Raw genomic sequence first — 13,067 nt, 5'->3', positions numbered from 1 at the left:
ATTCTGTTTCTAGTTTCGATTTTTCCACCTGGAAACCTATTTTTTTATCCAAATTAAAAATCTCCCTAATCTGAGCATAGTGTAACCAATCTCGCACTTTGTCCTTTAATTTCTCAAAACTCTGCAACCTCCAAGTATCTCCAACTTTTTCTAGTATTTCCCAATATTTCGGCCATTTGGCCTCCATATTGAGTCTTTTCCGAGCCTTAGCTTCCATTGGTGACAGCCACCTTGGGGTCTTGTTTTCTAGTAAGTCCTTGTATTTTATCCAGACATTAAATATTGCTTTCCTGACAATATGGTTCTTGAAAGTCTTATGGATTTTTACCTTGTCGTTGGGGCAGCATTATAAAGTCTGCTTGCCCTGAATTCCATCTACCTGGCCCTGCAGTCCCCCCTTGGGGGCCATCATCTACCCTACCTGGAGGATTCCTGCTGTTGCTACTGTTGGGGATACTGCAATCTCCCCCCACTCTGAGGACTCCTGCTGCTACTGCTGCTGTTGGGGAGACTGCCATATCCCTGTGGGAATGTTTAGGGAGGCAGGAGAGGAAATATTGTTTATTAATATCCTTCCTAACTTGCGCTAGTTCTATAACTTAGCAGAGTTTTGACATTCCCCTTTAAATGCACAGCGGGTAGCTGGTTGCAAGCTTGTTTAAGCTTCTCAATATAGATTCCTGGTAAGATCCCTTATTTTCCTCTTGAAAGAATGAACTCACGACAATCTTATTTAAAGTCATAAAAGAAGTTTACTCACAGCATCATCAGTTCACAGTTGGATCCCTGAAGGCAGACTTAGTTCCGGATATATACATGTGAGTGTATCCCATATGGATAGACTTTGTTGGCTGAAAGCCAACAGGACATCTCTAGCTAAAAAGCTGCTCCAACGACGAGAGGAAGTCAAAGAGTCTACTGTGTGCCTTGTGCTTTTGTTACCTGCACAGGTAAGGTCATGCCCACCTCTAGTCACATGCAAGAGGAAGGATGCCCCAGCCCAGGAGGAAGTTTTCGACTGGCTGGACCAAACATCCCCTTTGCGTGTCCACTCTAGGAAAACAAGGAATGTTGTACTAGACTTGCTACTTATCTCACACTCCCCTCTGAGGATTTGCAGGACTCCTGCTGCTGCAGTGGGGGGGATGGATGGCTGGTGGGTGGGATGTTGGGGTGGGTGGGATGAGGGCATGGGCCAGCCCCCCATGTTAAAGTTGTTTTAAAGGGGATAGGGTTTGTATTTCTATGGGGGTTGTCTTAATGTATAGTTGTTTTAGCTTGTATTGTATTGTAGCTTTTTTGTTTTTAGTTAAGTTATTTTGTTTTAAGGGGGGGCAGGGCTGCCTGGGAGTGGGATCCAGCCAACAGAACAGCTGGGGCAGATTCCACGAGGGGGGGGGGACTCTTCCTTGTCCAACCCTCGGCCCATCTCCGGGTGTGGTAAGACAACCTTGCCAGGCCACTGAGATGGACCAGCTGCCTGGTGAGGCCTAGTCAGTGGCTCAGGGCATGCTGGAGGGGTCTGCCTCTGCACCGGTGGCCAAGCGCTGCTCCCAGGCACCACTTGGGAGAGGGAGCCCAGCAGCCTTCATGATGGGGGGGTGAGTATCGGGGAGTAGGGCAACACTGAAAGGGAGTCCCCCCCCCCATCTGCAGCCTCTGAGCAACATTTGGACGGGGCCAGAGAGGCCTTCCCTCCTCACTCTGCTTTGTGGGCTGGCTGCTTGTGGGGGGATTTTTAACATTGATTGGGCACTACCGTTTGATTCCAGAATGTGTGTGTGTGTGTGTGTGTGTGTGTGTGTGTGTGTGTGTGTGTAGATAGATATGTAACAGAAATGACAAAGGGGGGCACATCTTTAAAGTTGTTAAATGTTACAAATATTATGCCTGAGTGTATCCTTTCAACTTGACAGCTCAGGGAAGATACCTAGCTTTAAAAATCGTATAAAATCAACCCCCTTTGCCAGTTTCCTCCATTTCAACACTATTTGCTCTTGGGGGAAAAGGACTCTTTTCCCTGCCCCCTCCCCAAGCTTGAAGACAAGTATTACACACCTCCTACTCCAGGAAGTTCCCAGAGGTGACAATTGCTGAGCTGATTGTTGGCCAAGGAAAGCCCAATCTCATCACCAGACTTCGAGGGGTCCAGACATGCAAAGGAACTTCTATTGTACTTTGGGTGGTGGGACTTCAGAGGTGTTTGCCTATGCTAATCTTATACCTGGGTCTTGCCCTGACATGTTTTGCCTATGCTAATCTTGGCCCAAGGACTCGTCTGGACATGTTTGCCAAGGTTGAACAAGTGTAACCCCTGTCTACCCCTCCCCTTTGGTGACATGTCAGTGATATAAAGATGATGTACCAATGATGCTGTACGAACTGTATTCTGGGATGTGGTGGGAAGTTTTAAAAGTCAATGTTGCTCTGGGTTCACTCACCGCTGTTGAACCTGTTGCGCAACAATAAAGGATCTAAGTCTGACTGCTGTTTTGCTCCGAATTACTTGGCTGGAATTTCCTACTTTTACTGACTGCATGGACCCACGGGGAACTGGTACCCCAACGAACTGGGTTGTTGAGTAGTCTCTCAACCCAGAATTTCCTTAACACATATAGATAGATTTAGATATAGATAATATAGATATCCCATACACACACATACTCCCTTCTCCCTACCCCCTTTTCCCTTTTCCTTTTTTCTCCACAAATATACACATATTTGGCTATTATTATTTTAATTAAAAACAACCAATAACACCCCCTATTATTTCTTGCTTCTGCAACCGTTTCCCCTTTGCTTCTCAGGTTGCCATGGCAATGCTGCCAGCTTTTCAACCACATAGCCACAGGAACAGCACCTCCCTGCCCTACCTTCACCTTTCCTCTGAAGTGTCTTCCCTCTAGGCAGGCTCAACCAAAGGCAGGCACAACCTAATCTACATGTTGGTGATTAACCATACTCAGGCTGGTACATCTGCAAATAAGAAGCAGCCTTATTCTAAGTTGCACCATTGACTCATCTAGCTCAGGACTCGTCCATACTTCCGCTTGTCCCATGCCTAGAAAGCATAGGTTAGAGCAGTTTTCCCCTTGTCCTGCTCCTTTCCCAGGGAAAACCCACTCTTTAACTCTAAATAAGAGGAAAAATCAATCCGGAGGAAAACTGAATTGCCTTTTGCTCCAATTGAGCATGAAAGAGTGGTTTTCCTTGGGGAAAAGCAGCCAGACAAGAGGAAGTGTGGATGAACCCTCAGTCTTGTCTGTGCTGACTGGCAGCAGCTCTCCAGGATTTCAGACAGGGAATCCCTAGGAATGCCAAGAATTGATCCTGGGACCTTCTACATGCAGGGCAGTTGCTCTACCACTGAGCTACATTCCTTTCCAAATACAGTCATACCTTGGTTCTTGAACACCTTGGTACTCATAGGTTTTGGCTCCCGAACGCCACAAACCCGGAAGTGAGTGTTCCGGTTTTCAAATATTTTTCGGAAGCCGAATGTCCAATGCAGCTTCTGCTTAAGTGCAGGAAGCTCCTGCAGCCAATCAGAAGCCACACCTTGGTTTTCGAACAGTTTTGGGAGTCAAACGGACTCCCAGAATGGATTAAGTTTGAGAACCAAGGTAAGACTGTATGTAAAAATACTGTATTTTTCCCTCTATAGGACGCACTTTTCCCCCTCCAAGAATTAAGGGGAAATGTGTGTGCATCCTATGGAGTGAATGCAGGCTCCTTGGCTTCAGCGATAGCAACGTGAAGCCCCCGAAGTGCAGTGGGAGCACTGACCCCTCTCACTCTCCAGGCTTCAGGGATAGCCGCCTTCAGGTTCCTTTTGCTGAAGCCAGGTCCTGTTTCTCCTGCCGCTTTGCTGAAGGGGTGCTGAGCAGAGAGGAGGAGGTTTTTTTCCTCTTGTTCTCCCCCTCTAAAACAAGGTGTGTCCTATGGTCGGGTGCATCATATAGAGCGAAAAATACGGTAAAAATTGGAAGCTGCCTTATACTGAGTGAGAGCATTGGTCCATCTAGCTCAGTACTCTCTGCCCTGACCTGCAGTGGCTCTCCATGGTTTCAGGCAGAAGATTTTGTCCAGGGATTGAACCAGGGACCTTCTGTATACAAACCAGATGTTCTGCCACTGAGCTATGCCATTTACCCCTTCTTCAATCAATCCTAATACACTTCGAACACATTGCAGATGCCTATTTCCCACCCTATCTCCTTTTGCTTCCTTGTTGCACTTTCAAATAGTCTGCCAGGGCTACCAGCCTCAGTCAGTGCAGCCAATGGCGATGGTTGAGGGGAATTATATGTTGGAATTCCTGCTCCATGACTACAGTCATGGGATTGTTGTCTTTCACATGATGTGGTATGTTTTGACTCCACAGAGTGGGACGTGATGGAGACAGGATGTTTGTGATACTGTGTTCCCTAAAGTGGGACTATTGTCCTTTCTCTTTGCTGCCTGATGCTAGAGAGAGAGGGAGCCATGTTGCAGTGCTCCGTGTGTGTTTATACGTAAATAAACTAGATTATCTGAAATGCTGAGTTGCTGAGGTCTGTCACGCAAGATGCGAAGACTCTGCAGATCCCTAGGTGTGCTGGTGTCTGTTGGCATCGGTCGCTGTGATGTCCGGGCAGAAGAAAGCTATTGAAGCTCCTGAACGATTGACCAGGAGGGAGAGAACATGTCAGTTGGGCATGTGTCTCTGCCAGCGTCCTACTTGAGTGTAGGCTGAGCTCCTGACATTATCATCCAGCAAGATCTGGAGGACCACAGGCTCCCCATCCCTGATTTAGACTTCCATGCTTGTCCAGGAATTTTTAAGGGGCTACATTTGGTTTTTACTTGTTGTCTTTAATTTTTGTTAGTTTGTGATGGTTTATGTTTGGCTTTTATTGTGTTTCATTGTCTTTTTTCAATATCACACAGTGCCGTGGGAGTAGTTTAGATGAAGAACAATTTAGAAATGCATTGTTATGAGTTGGGGGGGCACAGTTTAGTCTGCATGCCTGAGTCCTTTCAAATTCCTGGAACCCAGGCCAGGTTCTTGATAATGGCCCCCTAAGTATGAATTGTTAAGGTAACAAAGGAAGTTGCTCAGTGCCAGAAGACAAATGGGTAGGGCCCTCCTCCCTCAACTGGCTGGTAGTTAGAAGGACGAAAGCCAGAGCTGAGTGTGTCAGAGAGACCTAGTCACTAGAAGCAGATGGTAGGCAGAAGCCTGGGAGGTAGAGACATGCTTGACTTCTGCTGGAATCCAAGGCTGTGGCTATGGAAGAAGCGAGACCTTGGGGTGTGAATGCTGTGATTGGGATGTTAATGCCATTGTAGGCTCAGTTTGTATATATCTGTAAATAAAACATATACAGTCATACCTTGTGCCACGTTTGCTTCTGGTTGCACGTTTTCAGGTTGTGTCCCACAGCGACCCAGAAGTACCAGAAAGGGTTACTTCCGGGTTTCACCGCTCGCGCATGCGCAGACGCGCAAAATGACATCACGCATGCACAGAAGTGGTGACTCGCAACCCGCGCGTGCGCAGAGACACAGACGCGGGTTGTGTTCTATTCAGGTTGTAAACGGGCCTCCGGAATGGATCCTGTCTGCAACCAGAGGTACCACTGTATTCTAAACCAGGGGTCAGCAAACTTTTTCAGCATGGGGCTGGTCCACTGTCCCTCAGACCTTGTGGGGGGCTGGACTATATTTGGGGGGGTGGATGAATTCCTATGCCCCACAAATAACCCAGAGATGCATTTCAAATAAAACGACACATTCTACTCATGTAAAAACATGCTGATTCCTAGACCGTCCGCGGGTCGGATTGAGAAGGCGATTGGGCCGGATCCGGCCCCCGGGCCTTAGTTTGTCTGCCCATGTTCTAAAGACACCAAAGTCCCTTCTGTCCCTCATTCCAAGGAAACCAAACCCTGAGTAAGCACCTTGAACCCCTGGAGTAGGGTTGCCATATGTCCGGGGAAACCTGAACATGTCCTCTTTTGGGGAGCAAACATGCCCATTTTTACATTTTAAAGAAAATGTCCAGGTTTGGGTTGGGGGGAGGTGTCTTGGGATTGGGTGGCTCAGGCACGGCCTGCTCTGCATGCCATGGCTGCTGCCAGCCTGAGCCAGGGAAAGAGGCATGAGGGCACAGCAGCGCCCCCACGTGCCTTTCTCCGGCTCGGGCTGGCAATGGCTCAAGCTGCTCTCTTTTTTGCTCTTCAAGATATGGCAAGCTACCCTGGAGTCTCGGACTGCTCAGAGTGGCATGCAACAATGTAGTATTTGATCAATTTGAACTGCAGAAATTGCCTTTTTACAAGTGCCACATAATGGCTGCATTCCAACATGGGGTTTATTGAGTTTTCCTGATTATAATGCTAGCACTTCTGTCCTGATTTCTAATGCTCCTTTTACACTGCAGTACCTGTTGGGTTATAGAACTGCAACTTTTTAATCAATATATCAGCGCATAGTGCTAAATTTTAAACAGCAAAAAATAACTGTATGCGAGGGCATAGCCCCAAATTTTGCCCATGAAATTGCAATGTAAAACTCCTACAATTTTCTGAGTTAATGCAGTTGCAAATTGACTTTTTTCTGGAAACAATTAGCAGGGAAATGAGTGCTAAACTTCCGCTAGATTTCCAGAAGTGACCTTTACATAATGTGAAAAATCACATAAAATGTGGAAATTATCTGGTATGGAAATATCAGGAAAATGTAGTAAATTATTTTCTTTATGTAGCAAAATCTCATTCCATATTTGTAAGAGCTCAGTTCTTTGGTATGGGAACAATTGTGCTTGGGAACTCCTAGGCAGTTGCCCTGATTTACTGTTTTAGATACTTGCTTTTTGGTTCAGCAAGCCTATCAAGACATATAATTTAGTCACCTATATCTGTTTTAGCTTTGCATTATCTCTAAGCTTTCTTTGTGCACAGCTGGGGAAACTGTTTTATCAAGAGTGTATATATATTTTTACATAAATTTTACCATAGATATAAGAGAGAGGGAGAGAGAAGAAAATACAAATTGTTACAGACATACAAACTTGCTGGATAGTTTTGGTTAAAAGACAAAGCAGCCCAAGATATATATTTATGTTTCGGTGACATCTTCAGATTAGTTTGCAGGGCTGTTCTTGGAGATGGGTCCAGAGATTACGGCTGGTACAAAATACTACTGGAACATAGGAAGTTGACTTATACCAAGTCAAACTATTGAATCCATCTCAGTACTGGCTGCCTGTATTGGGGCAGCAGATGTGGGGCCCTCAGTATTATTATTGCTGTTTTTGTTACAGTGGTACCTCAGAAGTCGAATGGAATCTGGAAGTTGGTTCGACTTCCAAAATGTTCAGAAACCAAGGCGCAGCTTCCAATTGGTGGCCATCTTCCAAGGGGGTCCATTCTGCTTCCAAACCACTCCTACTGTCAGGGACTGGGATAAAGAGGCAAAGGGATGGTAGGGATCTCCCCCCCCCCCTTCTGCTTTGGCTGACAGGGAGGGAGGAGATAGAATTGAATTGTAGTCAAGCTATGAGGGAGATAATGAGACAGAGATGGGTGAGCAGCCAAGCTATGCTGAGTTAGGAGAATTAAAGGAAGGGAGAGAGCAGCCAGCGAACACTTCAATAGACAGTGTAGAAATCCTCCATCCCCTAGGATACGACGGTTGTTGAGGGTTACAAGAGCAATGCACACAGCAATGTTTGGCAATGGGAGGCTTCTGTAGGGGCCGGTGCTGTTGGGGAAGGGGAAGAGAGGAGAAGCCAGAGTGATCAACTCCATCATGAAGAAAGACTGAAATTCTTCATCTGTTATCGCAGTGACTGAATAAATCTAAATTAAAAGCTTTCTTGTTTTCTCCCAGCTCCTTGAAACCATCGGGAGGGGAGGGAGAGAATTCCTCAAGCCTGACACTTACCCTTAGAACATTCCTAACAGAATAGCTCAGAATGGTGGGTTCAAGCCCCACATTGGACAAAAATATTCCTTGCAGTGGGTTTGATTAGATGACCCTTGTGGTCCAAATTCTATAATTCTTTGATTCTATGATATTTCTCAATCTCCTTTTCACCAGACTAAACATACCCAACTCCCTCAAATTTTCCTCATAAGGCTTGGTTTCCAGACCTTTGGTCATCTTGGTCAATATTCTTGGTCAATATCCTCCAGTGAAGGAGAGTCCATCACCTTCCTTGAGAGTCTGTCCCACTGTCAAACAGCTCTTACTGTCAGGAAGTTCTTCATGATGTTTAGTCAGAATCTCCTTTCCAGGTTGAAGAGTCCATTTGCCCTTGAGTTTGTCTGATCCTCATTTAAAGCTGTCTAGGATGGTGGTCACACACCCTCCCAGAGGCCTTCACAGTAGATTACATTTCAGCCATGCAAAGGCAGGTTTTTCTGCACACACACACACACACACACACACACACACACACACCCTCTGTCCTCCTTTCAGGGACACTAGAGACATTGTCATAGTTCAAGGAGACAGCATAGCATCATCAAGTTGGAAGCTACCCCCAAAGGTGATCTAGTCCAACCCCCTGAAATGCAGGAATCTCAACTAAAACCTCCATGACAGATGGTCACCCAACCTCTGCTTAAAAACCTCCAAGGAAGGAGAGTCCACCACCTCTCATGGGAATCTGTTCCATTGCTGAACAGCTCTTACTGTCAGAAAGTTCTTCCTGATGTTTAGACGGAATCTCTTTTCTTGTAACTTGAAGCCATTGATTCAAGTCCCACCCTCCAGAGCAGGAGAAAACAAGTTTGCTCTGTATTCCATTGGATATTGGAAGATGGCTATATCTCCTCTCAGTCTCCTCTTTTCCAGGCTAAACATACTCAGCTCCTTCAACCGTTCCTCAGAAGGCTTGGTTTCCAGACCCTTGATCATCTTGGTTGCCTTTCTCTGCACACATTCCTTCTTAAACTGCGGTGCCCAGAATTGGACACAGTATTCAGGATGTGGTCTGACCAAGGCAAACTAAAGTGGGACTATTACTTTCCTTAAGTAACTGACACCCTGTATGAATTTCTCCAAACCCCCTTTAAAGCCATTCAAACTGATGGCATCTTGTGGTCATGAAACACCGTATTTAACTATGTGCTATGTGAAGAAGTTCTTCCTTTGTCTGTCCTGAATCTTCCAACATTTTCCTACATTGGATGATGCCTGGTTATAAGGGAGCCCTATCTACATTCTTCACACCATGAATAATTTTAGACAATTCTATCCCCTCCCTTACTCACCTTTTTTCTAAACTATAAAGCCCCAAATACTGCAATCTTTCCTCATTAAGTGATAATGGTGTATCAACAAGGTCATAGGAAAACTTTCCAAGTTGGTCACCAGCATTTGTAGCAAATTCTACAGCTTTAACCATGTGCTGTGTGAAGGGATTGTTCCTACTGCCTGACCTGAATCTCATTCAGTTTCACTGGATGACCCCAGGTTCTAGTCTTATGAGAGAGTGAGAGAGAGAGAGAGAGAGAGAGAGAGAGAGAGAGAGAATCCTCTCTCTAGCCACTTTCTTCACAACATGCATAATTTTATACATTTCTATCATGCCCTCACTCTTACTTACACCTAAACTTTGTAGGGAAGCTCCTCCAACCCCTTGATAATTTTGGCTGCCCTTTTCTGAACCTTTTCCCGCTTCTAAAATATCATTTTTAAGGTATTATTTGAGTAAAGCTTTTTAATCAGGTAAAGTAACCTGGGGTCTAAGCCCAGTGACTCCAGTTTGGACCATAACAGCCCCCTGTCGACTGAGTCAAAAGCAGCCTTAAGATCTAAAAAGGCCACAAATAGGTCTTCTTTATGGTGCTGCGTGTACTTGGCGGCTAAATGGGATAACACTGTACATTTAGGATTTCCCTGATCTAAACCCTGCCTGCTCTGGGCCTATGCCCACCTGGTGGAAACTCTAGTGCACATGGCCCTTAAATGTAAAATATATGATGATCTTCACCATCAATTTCTATCTAGACCATCTATGTATTCCAACATGGAAACCAAAGACAGAGGTTATACGCTTCTTATTACAGGACAGAGACCAGGAGCTCACCAAGACAGTAGCTAAGTTCCTCTATTTGATTTTTTTGTCGCCAAAGTACACTACAGGATCCTACCCTTGCTGGAAACCCACAGAGGATGAAACAGATTGCTCGCCTCTTCTTCCCTTTGGCAGGTGGCTGTGCTGTTGGGGTGGTGACGGGATTGCGCTGGCTTATTTATTCTTAATGTATTCTGAATGTTTCTATGTGATGCCAATAAAGGTTACTTGACTTGATTTTTTAGGTGCAGTGACCAGAGGTATACACAGTATTCCAAGTGTCATTTCTCCATAGATTTTTATTAAGGCATTTTAATACTGAGTTTTCTTTTTGCTGAATCCTTCAAACAAAAACTAAGCAAAAAAAACCCCCAAAAAATTTAAAAAATGGAACAGTAGCTTGATTATGAAGGACAAAAATGGAGCAAACTCATTTTCTTTCAATTGCAGACAGCTAATGTCTTCCTGGGAATATAGCTGAAGAAGCCTTTTGTTGTAATTTTTGAAACCAACTTTTGCTTTTGGTGTTACATGATTGAAATTTGCCTTTGAACCATGAATTGCTTGAGTTTTTCTTCCCCCAGTGGCCGATTGTTTGATTTTACACATTATTTATTCAATTGTTTATATCCTTCCTTTCCACTTGAAAATCCACAAGGAAGCTAACAACTTGATTTAAAAATCACAAACACAGGCATACACCAATAATTAGAACAACAAAGAAATCAAAATGGTATTGACAGCAAGACAATAAGTCTACGGAATTGACTACAGTCAATTCCAAATTACGTGCATACTGAGCATGTATCCTGATCTGCTTGCACAAAGTTTGCAGAGAGATTAAATGACACCAGCTATTTATTGAACAAGAATTTGGATTTGTTTGCAAGGAGGTTAGATGGTGTTGTAGCAAGCAAATATTATTCCACAGTTCCCAGTACATTTCCCCTTCACTTTCCCTGCTGCAAAAAGTCCAATGGGGGGAGAGGGCAGGTTTGCCAATGAGACTGACACATGCCTCCAAAAAACAGCAGTCCTGAAGCACCCTAAGAGCAGCTGCAACTTTCCAAATGCTAACCAGAAAAGTCATGCCTTTGCTATAAATCTAAAGCACAAAAGGGAATATGATGTTTTTCTCATCATTACTTCACTGAAAGGGGATACATTCCACAGGTACAGTTGCTTTCCCAGTTTGGTTTCCTTTGGAGTAGAATCTCTGGGGGCATATCAAACATTATGTAACATTTATTTACAAATATCCAGTTTGGGCATGGGTGGAGCCACGCAGTTTAGAGATTTCTCTGTTCCCACATCAGGTCTCCAGGGAGGCAGCCAGCGTCCCAAGATGCCCAAATTCATCTATCTTTTAAAATCTCAGTCAAAAACTGTCCCTTGCTTACATACACAAACACCTATCTAACCCTCTCTGCTTGGCAAGATGGGTGGGAGAGAGATATTTGGTTCTGTTCTGACCATCAGCTTAGAATGTGCCTCTTATACAGCAGAATTGTAGAAGTGTAGAGTTGGATTGGACCACAAGAGCTATCTTGTCCATCTTTTGCCCAGGGTGGGGCCTAAACTCATGGCCCTAAGACTAAGAGTCTCATGCTCTACCAACTGAGCTAAGTGGGATTCTTTTTCAGCTCAAGGGCCACATCTCCTTCTGCGCAGCTTTCCAGGGGCCATGTGCCCATGGCAGGCTGGACCAGAGGCAGAAGTGGGTGTGGGTGTATGAGCCTACTGTACAAAGATGTTTATATATATGGGCCAAATGGAGAGGCCTGGAGGGTCACATTCAGCCCCTGGCCTAAGGTTCTCCACCAGTGATATACAGCAGGTATGTCCAGCTCCCAAGAGACTGCAATCTACTCCCACTATTAAAAAAAACACACCTGGCATTGATCTACCCATTGGATTTACCAAAGTTGTTGAGCTTTTTTTGGGGGGGGTGTATCAGGATCTCGCGATCAACCACAATCTGCCACGGACAACCCACGGTCAACCAGTAGATCACGGTCGACCTGTTGGACACCCCTGATATACAGCAAAGTTAGATGTTATGACTCACAGTGACTCCATTCCTAGAACCAGGGACTGCTCCTTTTTTTAAGCTCTCTCTTTTACCTGGAAGTCATCTGCCATCGCACCCTAGCCACTGCCATATGTGTGTGCAAGTTGAACCTGGCATCACTTTAAGCCCACCCCCACCTCACACAGCCCTCTGCCCCATCCTCTCTCTGTCATTCCATGACAGAACAGAATCAAATTAAAGTTCCATTTAGTAGCTTTATGGCCTATTATTTATAACACTTCGGCTCCAAAGTGCTGTTTTATAGAGTGGTTAAGCTGCCATCGTCTGGATAGACTTTGCCATAAATGTCTCGAAGTGCACAGAACATAATGTCCCAGTGTCGCAAAGGAAAAGGCAAGAGATTACTCTCAATTATTTCATATAGTCTGTTTTATTGTCTTATTGTAATAAACTGTCATTCCCCTACAACACTTTAAAATCAATAGTTTGCATTAAAAGTAATGAAAAGTCGTTATTAATCCCACTTAGTGCTTCAGCTCTCCTGCTTACCAAGATGGTCTTGGAGAATGAGGAAAGGGAGTAATTATTCATTTCCAATCAATAGGAACATTTCTAAATGGTCCTGTGTGTATCACCATTATCACTGCCATGTGAGTTAATAATGGTGGGGAAATAGGTCCCAGAACTCTGGCCTGTTGAGATGCTTTCCTGTGCCAGCGCCTCATGGGGTGCCCTTGCTCCAGTTATGAGAAAACAGATACTTCTGCAAAGCTGGTTACAATCGCAACATGAGCACTATTCATTCACAGTGGAGGTTGGTCAATTGGGGCAGATAGGGCACTTCCTTACCAACCTCCATCTAACTTCAGTTAGTCCCCACCTGCCCACCTTCTTTACTTACAGCCCAACCAGCAGGTGGACCAGGTTGTCAGCTTCCCCCTCCTTAGTCTTGCCCTTCTAGAGCTC

The 13,067-nt window shown here is 44.9% G+C and overlaps 1 long non-coding RNA gene across 1 annotated transcript in view; it reads right to left on the bottom strand.

Moving 5' to 3' along the window:
* LOC310698671 overlaps positions 1–13,067 on the bottom strand; it is a 50,809-nt gene that overhangs the window by 13,073 nt on the left and 24,669 nt on the right. Inside the window, exon 3 of the long non-coding RNA XR_014521683.1 lies at positions 7,313–7,443. This is a non-coding gene — a long non-coding RNA (uncharacterized lncRNA). The remainder of the gene's footprint in view (positions 1–7,312; positions 7,444–13,067) is intronic.

This window comes from Podarcis liolepis, assembly GCF_965112155.1.
Source record: "Podarcis liolepis genome assembly, chromosome: Z".
Classification (NCBI taxonomy): Eukaryota; Metazoa; Chordata; class Lepidosauria; order Squamata; family Lacertidae; genus Podarcis; species Podarcis liolepis.
The sequence above is the reverse complement of the archived record's forward strand: the minus strand, read 5'-3'. Positions and strand labels throughout refer to the sequence as shown.